This window comes from Cricetulus griseus, chromosome 9 (assembly GCF_003668045.3).
Source record: "Cricetulus griseus strain 17A/GY chromosome 9, alternate assembly CriGri-PICRH-1.0, whole genome shotgun sequence".
NCBI classification, from domain to species: Eukaryota; Metazoa; Chordata; class Mammalia; order Rodentia; family Cricetidae; genus Cricetulus; species Cricetulus griseus.
The window spans coordinates 15,824,340-15,839,377 of NC_048602.1; the positions used below are offsets into that span (position 1 = coordinate 15,824,340).

Below are 15,038 nucleotides of genomic sequence, written 5' to 3' on the forward strand. Positions count from 1 at the left end.
TGTACTTTCTGAGACAATATTTGCAAACCTCATAGCAAGGAGATTCAGAGCACAGGTATATGGTAAAAAATTACTCAAGCCAGAGATATGAACCACAGAATCATTATGATAGCACTAAACAGGACACAAATATAGACCTATGTAACCCAGTGAATTGGACAGAATGTAATTAAAGGGAATAAAAATAACCATTCATGATTAGAGCTGGACGTCCCCACTCTGAAGACCTTGGGGTCAGCGTCATTGCAAACCATGGTACCCCATAATCTTCTTTGGAGACCTTGGGTCATTGTCAGGATCTGGAATTCTGACTGATATTATAAGCTTTGTAGTTAACATTTTAAATTCTATATTCTGCAGATCTCTGTAGTATTAGAAGTCTGCCTGGGAAAATCTAGAAACTTGTTTTCAGTTACTTGTTTTAAGCTTAACCTTTGAAAACATATACAAGGGACTAAGTGAAGTTTTTCCCTATTATAAATCATTAGTATTTAGCTTGACTATAAGCAATGAACTTGTATATTTATAAGGATGGCTAGTAACTTGTATTTATTAACATCTTACAATAGTTTAGCAGCTTTTATAAAGCTAAGACTATATTGTCTGGTTTACCTTTAAAATTTAATGTTTTAATGCCTGTTACAAAATTTTTCTGTTGTTATCAGTGTAAACATCTGACATACAGAGGATCCTAGACTACCCTTATAAAAGGGTTTTGGTTTTGTTTTGTTTTGATTTGATTTTAAACCTCCAAAGAATTGAGACCCATGGACTTAGAAGTTATTTTAAGCCCTTTGTTAAACTTAGGTCTTTGTCTTACTGTACCAGATGAAATGAACAGCTCAACTTTTGGTTAGCATGTGGAGCTTATGGCTGTGAATTTAAATTTTGGTTCTTTGATTTAAGTACAAACATTAGCAACATAATAAAAGCACAAATATTACCTTATAAATTTAGCCATTTTAAAAATAATTAAAAAAAAATTTAATGTCTTCTTGCAATATCAAAAATAATGTACCTTTTATGTCTTTAAAACCATTATCACCTGGGTGACAGTTAAATTTATCTTATCAATTCCTAGTACTACTAGTTTTAATTTTTTATTCTTTGTAATTTTTAGCGGGTTTAAACATAAAGTATTTCTATTACCATCCTTTCTAAAAAGACATCTGAATTCCTGATTACCCAAATTTAATGAACAGGGCTCAGAGATAAATTGTGAGCTATATCCATAAATGACTGGCTGCTGTTAGCACTAGACAGCAAAAATATTTAAACCATTTTTCTTTTAGCTCCTTGTTTATAACAAAACTTATGTGCATACCAGAAAACATAGGTAGAACTTTCTACCAAGTATATATAAATTTTGAGCAATAAACAAACTTTTAAACAGAATTAACCTGCTATGGTCAAAATTTTTAATCCATATTACCATTTTTTTAATTTTGTATATGCAGATATGAGAGCCCAGAGCAAACTGTTTACATCTTCCTCTGACACTTTTATGACTTTTCTTTGACTCCCTCTATTTTTTTTTTTACATTCCCTTAAGCTCTTTCTCTGATTCCCTCAGGCATCCCCATCTTAGACATCTGTCTCCTTTTCTCTTGGTCTCTTTCTTTCCCCCTCTCTCAGTGATTCTCACTCAGGGGTGCATGGCTGAACTGACCACCTTGTCTTCTTATTTTCCTCTAAATCCTGAGAGTATCTTTCCCTGTGCCTCTCTGCACTCTCTGGTCTCTCAACTGTTTGTTCCTTTTACTGTTCACTTGAGGTTTACCAGCTCTCCTTTAATTTTTTTTAGTAACTTTTATAAATTTCTTACCTCCTTACAACTCTCCTGTTTTATTGCTTATTGCTCAGAGAAGCAGAATCCTTCTCTCAACACCTTAAGCTCTTTCCAATGCTCTTCTGTGATGCTTTGGTGTATTCTGTGGACATCCGAATGTGCACCCCCATTTCACATCTCCTACATCTAATGTTTTAACACATTTGGTCTTCTTGCATCAGACTGATCATACCAAGTCTTCACATAGCCATCACATCTACATACCATCCATTTTTTAACCTTATTTCTCCATCTTAATTGTTAGCAGGAACAACACAGTGCAGGCACTGCATTCCCGGCCGCTGACAATAAACTTAATACACCTTTTATATATTATTATATTTTAGTTGACATAAAACCTATACCCTAAAAGCCTATTTTTTATAATAATAATAATATGTACCAATTTTTTAAAATGATGACAAATAAATGTAACTCATTACGTTTGGATAACTAGAACACATATATTTTTTTTTCCTGTGGAAGGAAAAGCATTATTTTAAAACATAATGTATCTTTGACTTTTCTGTAAATGTCAAAGCTTCCCAAAGTATACAGAATGGAATAATTTAACATAATTGGCTTAGGAAGAAATGGAGGCAGCACTGATGAGCACAAACTGTCCTTGGCTGCCAGTGGTTTTGAAAAACATTTTTCATTACCCTAACCAATAACAATTTGTAACCAGCCCTTGAATCTGAATGACCAGAGCAGCCCTGGTGGAGGGAAGTCTGGCTACAGTGTCATAACAGTAACCTGGCATCCATAGGCTGTAACTTTACAGCACAAAGCCAAGCCTGTTTGCCTAGGAGTGGGCAACTTTTCAGTCAGGGTGCAGGAATCCCATCTGGTAGCACTGGAGAGAGCTGTGACAGGCAAGTGAGACAGTGAGTGTTAACTTTAGGGGACCATGTTTTTCCTAAGAGCAGCAAGGTTTCCAAAGGTTCACTCATGCCCTTTGGCCTCATGAGCAAGCAAGTGCCACCCAGGCTGCATTCACACTCTCTGCACTTACTGGGCAATGGTGAAGAGGCAACACTGAACAACATTCCCTGGGTGGCTGAGCAACACTGATGATGCCCCTCCCTCCAGAAATCACAGGCCTGCTGCTACCCTCTCAACCCCTTCTGCCCATAGACCTTCTGGGACCTCAGCTTCCCAGGAATGCAGGGCCAGAGGGGCACACTTAGATTTGGAGGCACCACCCCTTGGCTAGCCCAGTGTGCACCCCACAGGCATCTTTCTCCCAAGGATTTGTCATCCTTGAACCCACCCCTGACAGAGGCCTATGTGGAGGATGCTTGCTCCCAGAAGGCATGCTGTAGGCCAATGTCACCCTGCAGGGATGATGGGGCAGGGCATGTCCTTCTGGAAGCCAGCTCTTACCCAAGCCCTGGGACAAGCAGGCTCTGAGTGCCTGCCTTTCACAGGATTTTATGTAGCCCCAGGAGCCTCCATCAGGAGGCTGCCAGCCCAGGCTGGTCTAGGGACATGCAAGGAGCCAGAGGGTACTGTCCTCCACCAGGCTGTAACTTCCCCCCTGATTTTCAAAGGGGAGGAAGGGGTCTGTCCCATTAGATTCTGTCGTGATTCATAATCTTTCCAGAGAAGACAAACTGACAAACAACAAACACAGTGCTGAGACTAGGAATAAAGTGTCTATACCTAGATTCCTACATTTCCCATTGGAAGTCCTCAATTGGACCCCCGATTTTACCAACAGAAGTTCTCAATTAGAGCACCTATTTAAACCTAGATTGCAGGTTTGATCCAACTCTCCATAGAATACCTGCCCTAGAAGAAAAGTTGAGGACTTCTCCTAGGTTGCCCAGGCCTGGCCTTGTAGGCAAATCTGCCAAGCTCTTGGCCTGTTACCTCTATTACCTGTTTCCCTAGCATACATAAATTAGAGGAACATGAACTTAACAGAAAAATATAAAACATTTACTCAACCAACTAGTTGGAGTTGAATACCTACGAGTTCTGAGTCCTGGTAGGGTCTTGAGTTTCATTGTCAGGAAACCAAATTGTTGTGCCAGGTTCCTGGAGCCCAGAGACTAAACCAAGGTTTTCACACTCTGATGCAAAAGCAAAAGGTTTCTTTTTATTTCAAGCTGGCCAGCTAGGATCTCACTGCCCGGCATGCAGTGAGATCCTAACCACCCAAAAAGAGAAGCTTTTACAGGGGAAGACCAAAGGTTGAAAGCCACAAATTACAGGGTTTCCATGGTTACTTCAGGTTATACAAAGTACAGAGTATAGCAGTAACTATATATTTTAAGTGAGATACATTTGAGTGAAATAAGTCAGGGCATGGGCTAGCAGGGTTAGAGGGTCCCTGGGTACTGTCAATTATCCCCTTGGCTGCAGGATCTTTTTTTTCCTCTTTTTTTTAACAAAAACCTGAACACATTTATTCAAAAGCAGTTCAGTTAAGTTTAAATCCTATAATCACTTCAGCCACAATTCCAGCACTTGGGTGCCAAGTGTAGATTTGTCACTAGCCACATCTGGGTGAATGCCTTGGTCCGCAGGTACAGGCTGGTGAGGTAGCTACCCTGCTTGTTAGCTGCCAGGGACAAGAAAGTCCTCCCCAGTTCTGAGCAGTGCCCTCCTCACCCAAGTGCCAGGGTCGCTGCAGGCTGCTTAAGGGCTCCCAGGTGATGGTGGCTCCTGCACAGGGGCTGACAGAGGCTTGAGGAATCGGTGTGAGGAAAGATTTGCCTGTGGCTGTAGTTGTAGTGAATGTAGCCTCAGCACTGCCTCCTTGATGAGGTTTCCCGAAAGCAGGAGCTGCTGCAGGAGCTGGTGAGGGTCTCAGGCTGAGATCCAGGTCGCTGTTGCAGAAGGCAGGACATGGCTCTGCTCTGGGGTCAACCCCGCCAGCACGGGCCTGAGAGAGGCTGCGGGGTGCTAGGCTTGCCTGTCACTGGAAGTCCCTCAAGGCCAGGCTGCAGGGACACAGGGCATAGGCCGCTGGCTCCCATGGTGAGCTCCTCCAGGCAGTAGGGAGCCGCCCAGCTCGGCATGTGCCCGAGCTCCCACAGCATGCAGCCAATGGATCCGGGGTGAGCTGGGGCCCCGGTCTCTGAAGACACAGAAGATCGCAGCATCTGCCTCGCCGGGACCGGTTCTGTTCCACTGAGATCGCAGCCAGCACCCGCAGGGGTGGGGGGCCCGGGGCAGCACTCGGCGAGGCAGGGCCATCGTGAGCTGTGTCCAGCTTCAGCGTCTCACCGATCTTGGCGATGAGCTGGTCCACATCGGTCAAGTTGCTCAGAGTCACAGACTGCTGCAGCAGGAGGAAGCTGTCGTCCTTGTCCTCCCCCTCTGCCTCAAAGCCGGCTTCCTTCTCTGCCCTCTGGCTCGGCATGGCCCTCTGCCTGGGACCCCTGGGCTGTTGGGGCATCGCTGGTGACCTGGCTGTCTGCGGGCTTGGTGGGCTGCTGCTAGGTCAAGAGAACCACAGAGGCTGGGGCCAGGCTGGGCTTGAGATGCAGAAGCCTGGGGCCAACAGACTTCCAACCTATGGAGGGTGCAGGATGTTTACAACCAGCAATTAGCAAAAGAATGTTAACACGAGTGTTGGACAGTTGCCTTTCCTTCTCTGAGAGCAAGGTGTCTGGTGCCAGCCATGGCACTCCTGATTTAATGAATTAAATTTTGCCTTACCTGTAGAAATTCCCTTTTCAAGGCCCAAGTTCTGAAACTTTTATTAATTTTAATTTTCATTTGTCAGCTTTACCAGCCTGGGCCTAGGTCTTGGGATATTCCCTTAAAGGCCTGGATTATTGACAGTAAAACACAGACCCTTGTCTAAAACTTGGACTTGGCCTGTGTCTCTAGCCAGGGCCTTTTTTGGAAAGATTGCTTCAGATCCAGAGAACCCAACTCCTCCCACCATATGGTGCTGTTGTTATTGGTCCAATGGCCACTTTTGGCTTAGTAATGTTCTAGAGATACCCTTTGATCCCTTTGTGTGGTGCCATTTGAGTAGCTGCCTCTTGAATTCGTCCCCTCATATAGTGTTCCTGCTACTTCATAGAGGTCTATTCCTTTCTTCTCCCCTCCACCCAGAGTAGTATACAAGATGCTCTTTTCCTTAGAAGCTTAAATCCCAGCACTCCTGAGGCATAGGCAAGCATAGGTTAATTCAAGGCCAGATCACAGGTGTACTTAATTTATTTTGGCATATCTTTTGCTGTGTAATCCTCACATATGCCTAAGTATGTAGACCTACAAGTTGCCCGCTATTTAGCTTGTTCAAAGTTCAACCTGGAGTATGAACCTAAAGACACTTAATGATGATGTCATTAGTGGAATGCAAAAATGTCTAAACTGGCTCCTCTTTGAGCTTTACGTAGAGTTGGATGCATACCATCAATAAAGAGATTTTTCTATATTAACCTCCTAAGTGTGTAAAGTGATTTCTCCCTGGAAAGGCATATTAATTCTAGGGCAGCTGCATTTCCATCTTGAAAAAATGTTTCTGAGACAAGCACTCTTATGTTGATGTCAGTGGCTTTGATTCCAGTCTGTTGTTCTCCATGGCAATGACCTGACTGACCTCTATATTACACCTCCAAAATTCTTCAATTAAATGACTGTCCCACCTCAGAGATTTAAAATTGTCCATTTGAGTCATGTAGTCAACTATCCAAAGCAGTCAGAGGAAAAGAATATGCATTTGGAGCATTGCTTATGTCTTCAGACCAAAACAAGAGGAGTAGTGTATTGGGTACACTGCAGGAGAAACAGGGCAGGCAATCAGCTGCTGGAGTCACCATCATGAAAAGGGTCTTGACTGTGATATAACTAATGTTTTTGTAATTTCCCAGCATGTTTTAATTCATGTCATGTGAATGAACAGAGACAGCTTGGAAATGTTATCTTCACAAATGAACATTGAATTTATAATAAGGCAACTCTGCTATGCAGATATATGTGTGCCATCCTGTTTGATACAGTTAAGTCAGCTCAGAGGTTTCAGGTAGAGGCCATTGGCTGTAGCTCCATGAGTCACCCTACAGTACTCAGTAGCTAACATTTTAGATATGACAAAATTCACACAATGTCTTATTAGTGACAGTATCCCTACTAGGAAAGAGTCTACATTGTTTGAAAGTTAGTATAGCTAAGCATACTTCATTTATTTTTATCTGTTTAAAAAACTGATTTACTGATAACATTTTAAAAATTTCCTTTCCTTAAATGCATTATGGCCATAATCCCTTTGTTTCTATTTTTCCATTGTTTCCTAGCTTAAGAATTTCGTTTCATTTTTATCTTCAGTGGTGTTTACACATTAATATGTATCAGTTCAGAGCAATGGTTCTCCACCTGTGGGTTCTATATTATAATTAATAACAACAAAATTATAGTCATGAAGTAGCACTGAAAACAGTTGTACAGTTGGGAGGGTCCCCATGTCATGAGGAAATGAATTAAAGTGTCACAGCACTAGGAAAGTTGAGAACCACTGCTTTTGGTCAATGTCTCCCATAGCTCAAGCTTGCCTCACACTATGTAATTGAGAATTACTTTGAACACCTAATCCTGCTTCTCCTGCTCATTACTGGAAAGACAGTCATCCAATTCATTCTAGCTTGGGCCTTGACTTTTCTCTGGGAAGGAAATAACAAGTAAATGAATATCCTCCAAGTTCTCAAGATTTTATTGTGAATTTACAAATGAAGGAGGAACCCGTCTAAGAATTTCATTCACCAACTGCAAGGCAGGTGTAGTTATAGACAGAAAGTAGGGAGGAAGAGAGATTTCCTGCTGTGACAGTAGTTGACATTTACCATGTGGAGTCAGGTAACCAATATTAGATGTTCATAAATGTCCTGAATTCCATTTCTCAGTTTCATGGATCAGGCAAACAAGAATCTAGATAAAGAAAAGAACTCATCATGAAACCAAATTCCTGTAGTTACAACATTTCAACCTAAGAAAAAGAACTGGATAAAATGGTCTTGCACTGCCTAACAGAATTGTTTTTTCCAGGTTTAAGATGATATCCCTGAGAAAAATAGTGTGAGTAGTACTGGATGTGCTCTGATACAAATCCCCAGTCTCTGGAGCATATGACCATAATGCCTGTTTCAACTTTTAAATATAACTTTTGGGGGTTATATATACAATAATATCCACTATCATTTTCTCTGTCTTCAAGACATTTTTATAACCACTTCATTGTGTTCTCATCCAGGGCTTTCTTGTTCTTCTTCTTCTTCTTCTTCTTCTTCTTCTTCTTCTTCTTCTTCTTCTTCTTCTTCTTCTTCTTCTTCTTTTTCTTGTTTGACAACAGATGCTGTTTGAATGTGCTCTGTGTTTGGTTGCAGGACTTCCCAGCTTTGAAGCAAAGGGTTGGTGTGCTGAACATTGAGCATGTAATTGAATGTGCACACACAGCAACCTGTGCCATGGAAGAGGAACAGGATGTGCTCTGCCAGATTGGAGGATTTTACTAAATTACTAATTTCCCACATCAGGACCATAACTGACTATAGTGTGGAAGGGCAAATCTGGGAGTACCTGTGTGATGAGTCATTTGATCTCTGCTCATTCAGGAGGGTGACTGCTGAAATCCTGAAGCCCAGCAGGGTAGTCTTAACTAAGGATGAACTTTTGGAAGGCTAATCCATCAGGAGAACCAGTAGAGGGTAGCTTACAGGTTCCTTCCAGGATTCTCCTCTTGTTCTGCTGTGGAGAGCTATAAGGAAGACCACAAGCCATGCCATGGTGAGTGTGTGGGCCTGTGTCCCCAGACCAGGAAGAGCAGATTGGCTGAGCTATAGAATCTGAACTGCTTGGGCTGGGATGGACCATGAGCCACATTGAAGTTCTGCTGGTCCCTGTGTTGAGCTGGGCAGTGGCCCTTGGTGTGGGGGACCCCTGGGAGTCTGCTATTCTTCTCTTATCTAGGGTTGATCAGCAGTACACCTGGGAAGCTACTGGCTGCCTCAGAGCTTGGTGCTATTTCCTATTTTCCCTCCTCCCAAAAGGCCTGTTTACAAATATGCAGATTATCTGCATATTGCCAGGGGCTAAAGAGCTTGGAATTTGATCTGAGTTACTTTCTAGGGAGCTGCTGATGCTATAGAAGTCAACACCACTCTAAATAAAATTGGCATTTTTCTTTCAAGAGTGACCAGTGGTTTTGTCTTTATTAATCTGCATGTCCCTTGCTGGAACCTGTAAGAAGTAGTAGCACTGGATACTACATAGTGGAGGTCCTCACCAAGATGAAGAAAGAAGGGAATACACACTGACAGATCACTAGTGGATTTGCTGGGCAGCATCAAGGTCAAGGTAGGAGTGTGTGCATTGACATGGTTGCCTCAACTCCTGAGAGAGTTAGGCTTGTAAGGTACTGTAATGTGCCACAGCTCTGAATGGAGCTGGATTGGAAAGAGAAGCTCTGTCTCAAAAAGAAATTAAAATATAGAAAAATAGAAAAAGAAAATATATATAAAAATAGAAAAATGAGAAAAATAGAGCAATAGTAAATACAAATGTCATGCATAGGTTTATTGGGATTTGTTTAGATATCAGACCAACAGAATCTTCAGTTAAAAATGTTATTGCATTAGAGAGTGCAGGGCAAGGGGAGAAGGAAATACACAGAGCCTTCTAGAGATTGCTTTGGACATGATCAGGAAGGCCACAGAGTCAGAGAGAGTACCAACAGATGAGAAAATAGAGAACTGGGTTTTTTCCCCAGGTGCAGGAGAGGGAAGCAGCCACAGATGACCTACAGCAGGTCAGAGGGGAGAAGGCTAGGGTAAGGTCAATGTCAGAACTTAGATAACTGCAGCCTTGGGAGATGTAGCTTTGGCTGACTCCAGTCACATGTATAAAAATGCTATTGATACAGCCAGCCAGAAACTGTGCTTACGGCCTTATGGAGAAAGAAAGGCAACATAGGTAAATTTGGATCTGTTCAAATTTTGGTTGCTCATAATACAAGAATTGACTGTAACTGCTGTGTTACCAGAGATTTCAATTGGGGATTTTTCAGTTCAACAAACTGATCATAACCTAGGCAAAATGAGAAATGTGAGATGTATGCAAGTTGTGAATGTTTAATGTGGCCACACATGAATGTTTGATATATGTAGGATTGTGAATACATGAATGCTGACAAAAGGAACTGCTTAAATTGCCTTGGATATGGTTTGTCTCAGACATAGTAAATTAGCTACCAAAATTGCTTTAATTATAGTCAATAAGAACATTCAATTGGTCACTCAATGTCTTAACAGTAGAGGTTGCTTTGAATCCTCAAGATTCAGTTAGTGGAAAAATAACAGAAGCCCATAGCATTGATTGAGGGCAGGGGAAATCTATGGATGATTATATGGAATTTGGCAGAGGAGAAGATACTGAAATCCTCTTAAATTTTTATAGTTGTAAAGAAAAATCTAGAAAGTAAATGTTGATACATGATTTGATAAAGGTTTTTGAGAAAAAGCCTCTCAGGAGACAGCTGCCTGTTAAAATCATTAATTGATTTCAAGGAAAATTGATAATCAGTTTCCAAATATTGGGCTGTTGCAATTTATGCTAATACATCCTTTCAGATTCCCAAAATAGTAAGGAGCAGTCCCATGAAAATACTATGTCAATTTTTACTATTGGTTCTTTGATAGAAGAGCAGCTTATGTTATTACTAGTAAAAATATGCAAGAGAGAAGGCCCCAACCACAGCTCAGAGAATGAATTTATGTGCTGTTGCAATGGTCTCTCCCCATCTAATAATATGATTCATTTAATCTATGGACTAAGAATCATTATGTTTTTATGTCTCTTTAAATTGTTTAGACAATTCTATACATAGAGGATCAGGTTCAAAATGTTATTTGGACAAATTAAATATGCTGTTCACCTAAAAAATTGCTATGTTTTATGGGTCACATTGGGAGCTGTTCAGGCCTTTCCCCTGTCTACTGGCTAAAGGGATGGAGTTACAGATTGTTTAATGAAAATGGTAGATTTTTCTCAGCCTCATAATTTTTATCATTTAATAACTAAAGTCTAAATATACAATTTGGTTTAGCTAGAGATTCTGCTCCTTAAAATTGCCAAACAATTAGGTGTACCCCCAATATTTATCTGTAAGTAATTTAGGTATGAACCCAGATGTCCTAGAAGCAATGGGGACAAGCCTCCTGTGTAGGGTATGCTTAAAGAGCAAGGCAGGAGAAGAGATTGGGAAGAATTTACAGGGTGACCCCTTGTCTGTTTCAGATAGACCCCAGGTACAGAGGGCCCCTGGAGACAGGAGAGGATTGGGACTCTTATTTTTTTTATTTTTATTTATTTATTTATTTATTTATTTATTTATTTATTTTGGTTTTTTGAGACAGGGTTTCTCTGTGTAGATTTGGAGCCTATTCTGGCACTCGCTCTGGAGACCAGGCTGGCCTAGACTCACAGAGATCTTTCTGCCTCTGCCTCCCAAGTACTGGGAATAAAGGTGTGGGCTACGAACACCTAGCTGGATTGGGACATTTTTAATGGGGGCGATTGTACCCAAAGCTTCCTATACCTCCAATACCTATCACCTAGAAAAATGATGAACCTGTTTGGGTAGAATAATGGCTCCAATCTAAAATAAAATTGGAGGCTGCTCATGCCCTGGTTCAGGAACAACTCAATGCTGGTCACATTGTTCCTTCTACTTCTCCCTGGAATACCCCAATATTTGGTTTTAAGAAAAAAAAGGTAATTGAGGCTGTTACAAGACTTGAGACAGGTCAATAAGACCATGATGCCCATGGGTGCCACTCAGGCAGGGATGCCAGCCCCTGTGGCCGTACCCAAAAATTATCATTTACTTGTGATAGATTTAAGGGATTGTAATTTCAATATTCCTTTGCACCCTGCTGATTGTCAGCATTTTGGTTTCAGGGTCTCATCTCTAAATTTAAGACAGCCTTATAAGAGTGTATCAATGGGTAGATTTGCCTCTAAGAAGGATAATAGCCCTACCATGTGTCAAGTTTTAATCAGTTTTGTCCGGATTTTGTAATTATCCCCAAAACTGGCCTTCCTCACAACCCCCAAGGGCAGGCTATGGTGGAACTTGTCAATCACACCTTAAAAGCTTATTTGCTTATACAAGGGGGACCTTGAGGGTGCTCTTGGCTCCCCTCAACATACTTATTTATATTTTAAATTTTTTAATAGTGCATAATTCTAACACCTCCGCAGCAAGTCATCCTTGGGTGTCCTCTGTGCAGACAAAGCCTCTGGTTAAATGAATAGATTTTCCCTGGAGTCTTTGGAGAGGGCCAGATCCAGTTTTGTTGTGGGCTCCGAGGTCTATTTGCATTTTTCCACAGAATGCTGAATCTCTAGTCTGGGTGCTGGAGTGTTGTATATTCCTGGTTCCTGCTGATTTGTTCAGCCTTCTAATGAGCCATTGGATGCTAATGAGAAATCTGTCAGCCTTGGTGCTGATGGATTCTTAGAAACAGGTGTGACCGGTTATGGTCAGCTCCAACCTTAATCTTGGAAAGGCAGCTGGCAATAAGGATTTAAAGGAACAAATTTCGTAATCATTGGCCATATCTGCTTAGTAAAGCTGGAAGCCAAGCCAACCTTTTCCCACATGTTCCTCTGCTGGCCTTATGCCTGCTTAAAATACAGTCTCTTTGGCTGTCCACGGGTATAATTTAACTCACAAGGTGTGCTCCTACACTCTTTGATATGCTAAGTAACGCTCCTTCTGGAGAAATATTTAAGTGTTTCCTCCAAAGTTGCCACTTGGTGAAGCTGCAGAGATGATGGGATTGCAGCCTCAGTTTTCGTGGTACAGACATAACAATGGGATCCCTGGAGAAGACCAGCTTTTCCTTACTGACATGGGAGAGATCTTGACCTTGCTACTTTTGAAGTGGCTGCAATTGCAGCCACCTGGGAGTTTGTGGCTTAGCTGCCCCTCAGGCACTTAACACAGCAAGCATCCTGCATAGTTCTCAGGGGAGGTTCCGTCTGCCTTAAGATCTTTAGAATTATATTTATTCTCTAGTCTGAATGGGCAATTTAAATTTTAATTGGGTAACTTTTCTAGATTTCTCAATTGGCTACTCAAAATTATTTAGACTTGTGAGATCAGGGTGCCTCCTCTTTAGGGAGACTTCTGTCGTTTGGAACTCATACTAAAGGTCACTTCAGGTATGAAAAGGAATCGCTAGACCACAGGATTAAATTTCTGGGCAGCTTCCTTTTAGTCCTAGTCTGCCTGTGGCACAAAAAAACAGCAAGTCAAGAGCCATTTGTGGAGAAAGCAAATCATGCTTTCCTTCACAGCAAACTACCCCTCAGTGCATGTCTAACTGAGTTGCAGGACAAATGAGTTATCAATGATGCGTTATTTTCAAGGGATATCTGTTTACCTAAGACAGAGGATCTGCACGGGCCAGGCAGGCTTTTCTATGATGGGCACGATAGATGTTGACATCCTGGAAATACTAAGACAGATACTAATTTCTATTTTTATATGTTTAAGGGGTGACCAGTAGGGTACCTCTGGGAGTGTGCTTTTCTCCTCATATGTAGGGTTGATCTGCATTACCCTGGGGGAGCTACTGGCTGCCTCAGAGCTAGGTGCTATTTCCTATTTTCCCTCCTGACAACAGGGCCTGTGTACAAATATGCAGATTATCTGCATATTGCCAGAGGCTTAAGAACTTGGACTTTGATCTGAGTTACTTCCTAGGGTCCTGCTGATGGTGTAGATGTAACCACCCTCTAAATAAAATTGGCATTCTTCTTTCAACAGTGATTGGCTCTTTTGTCTTTATTACTCCACAGATCCCTCCCTCCAACCTGAAAGAAATAGTAGGGCTGGACCCTACACCTTGGGCTCTGAGCTTTGTTGAGTGTGGATTCCCTGTGGAAGGAGAGGCTCTGCCTTCCCTGCATGAGAGACTATGAGCTGATAATATCACTGTCCAGTGATACAGGCTTTTCTTTTGTTTAGCAGTGGGAAGACAGATTGGAAAACTGAAGGTCTGGATTCTAGAAGTTCTGGATATTACACTCCACTTTCAGGTTTGTCTTAGAAATGTTACTGATAGTTTAGAAACTGCTAGGAGGGCATGGGAATCATCCTTCAGCAATACATGATTAGAGTGTTTTCAACACTGACGGCTACTGACAGCCACCATCATGTGATTCAAGTGAAGTTCAGTTCCAGGGCACAAAAGGATTTTCTGCAATGTAGAGGTATTTCAGGTTACCATAGTATTTTGCAGGTGAATAGGGAAGATGCCACATCTTGTGACATCATCCATTCAACTGGAAGCAGACATTCACTTTTTCTTCACATTGTCTTTTGATTGGACATCACTTGGGCTGGGTTTGCCTGAACCTACAAGGGGGCACAAGGGGCTGTAGAGTCATAGAAGGCTCTGTAGGAGATGGCTTACATTTGTTGATAGGGTCCCAGACCATGGGGCCTCTCTGGAAGAAATATCAGTTGCTGGAGAGTCAGAAAATTAACTGTTTAGGGGTCACTTTTTGTTGCAGTTGTGAAATCTGTCTTTATTTAATTTCTGTACACATGGAATCATAGGTATCTGTGTTTGGCTGAGATTACTTTAGTCTTTTGTATAAAAGCTCATTTTCCTGCTTTTGTTCTTGGCTTTTTCTCTCAATTCTCTATTCTGTTACAAATATTGTAGGCATTCTTTATTATTGTTGCTTCCCTGATAAATGTAGAAGTCATATTGTATCAAGGTGTGTACTGTATTTGGTTTTTTGAGACAGAGTTTCTCTGTGGCTTAGAAGGCTGTCCTGGAACTAGTTCTTGTAGACAAGGCTGCATTCCAAGTGTCAGAGATCCACCTGCCTATGCCTCCCAAGTGCTGGTATTAAAGGCAGACCCAGCACAACCTGAATATATATATATATCTATATATCTATATATCTATATATATAGTATATATATATATATATTGAGCATTCTGAAATGTTTTCAGTTTGTATGTCGCTTTGGAATCATCTTTTCTCTTAGAAATAGTTGGGCATTGTATTTGTATTGGATTCAGTTTATTTTGCAAATTAACCATAAACAACATGTTAATTTTGATGCAACATATTCCCTAGGATCATTTATATACTTTATTTATTGATGTATTGTTGTTAATCAGTGAAAGACTTTTAAATTAGTGGATAAAGCTGTTATTGGGCTTGGCAG

The 15,038-nt window shown here is 41.4% G+C and overlaps 1 pseudogene; it reads right to left on the bottom strand.

The window, feature by feature from the left end:
* Positions 1 to 4,354: 4,354 nt before the first annotated feature.
* Positions 4,355 to 5,201, bottom strand: LOC113837907 (annotated as a pseudogene).
* Between the last annotated feature and the right edge of the window lie 9,837 nt (positions 5,202 to 15,038).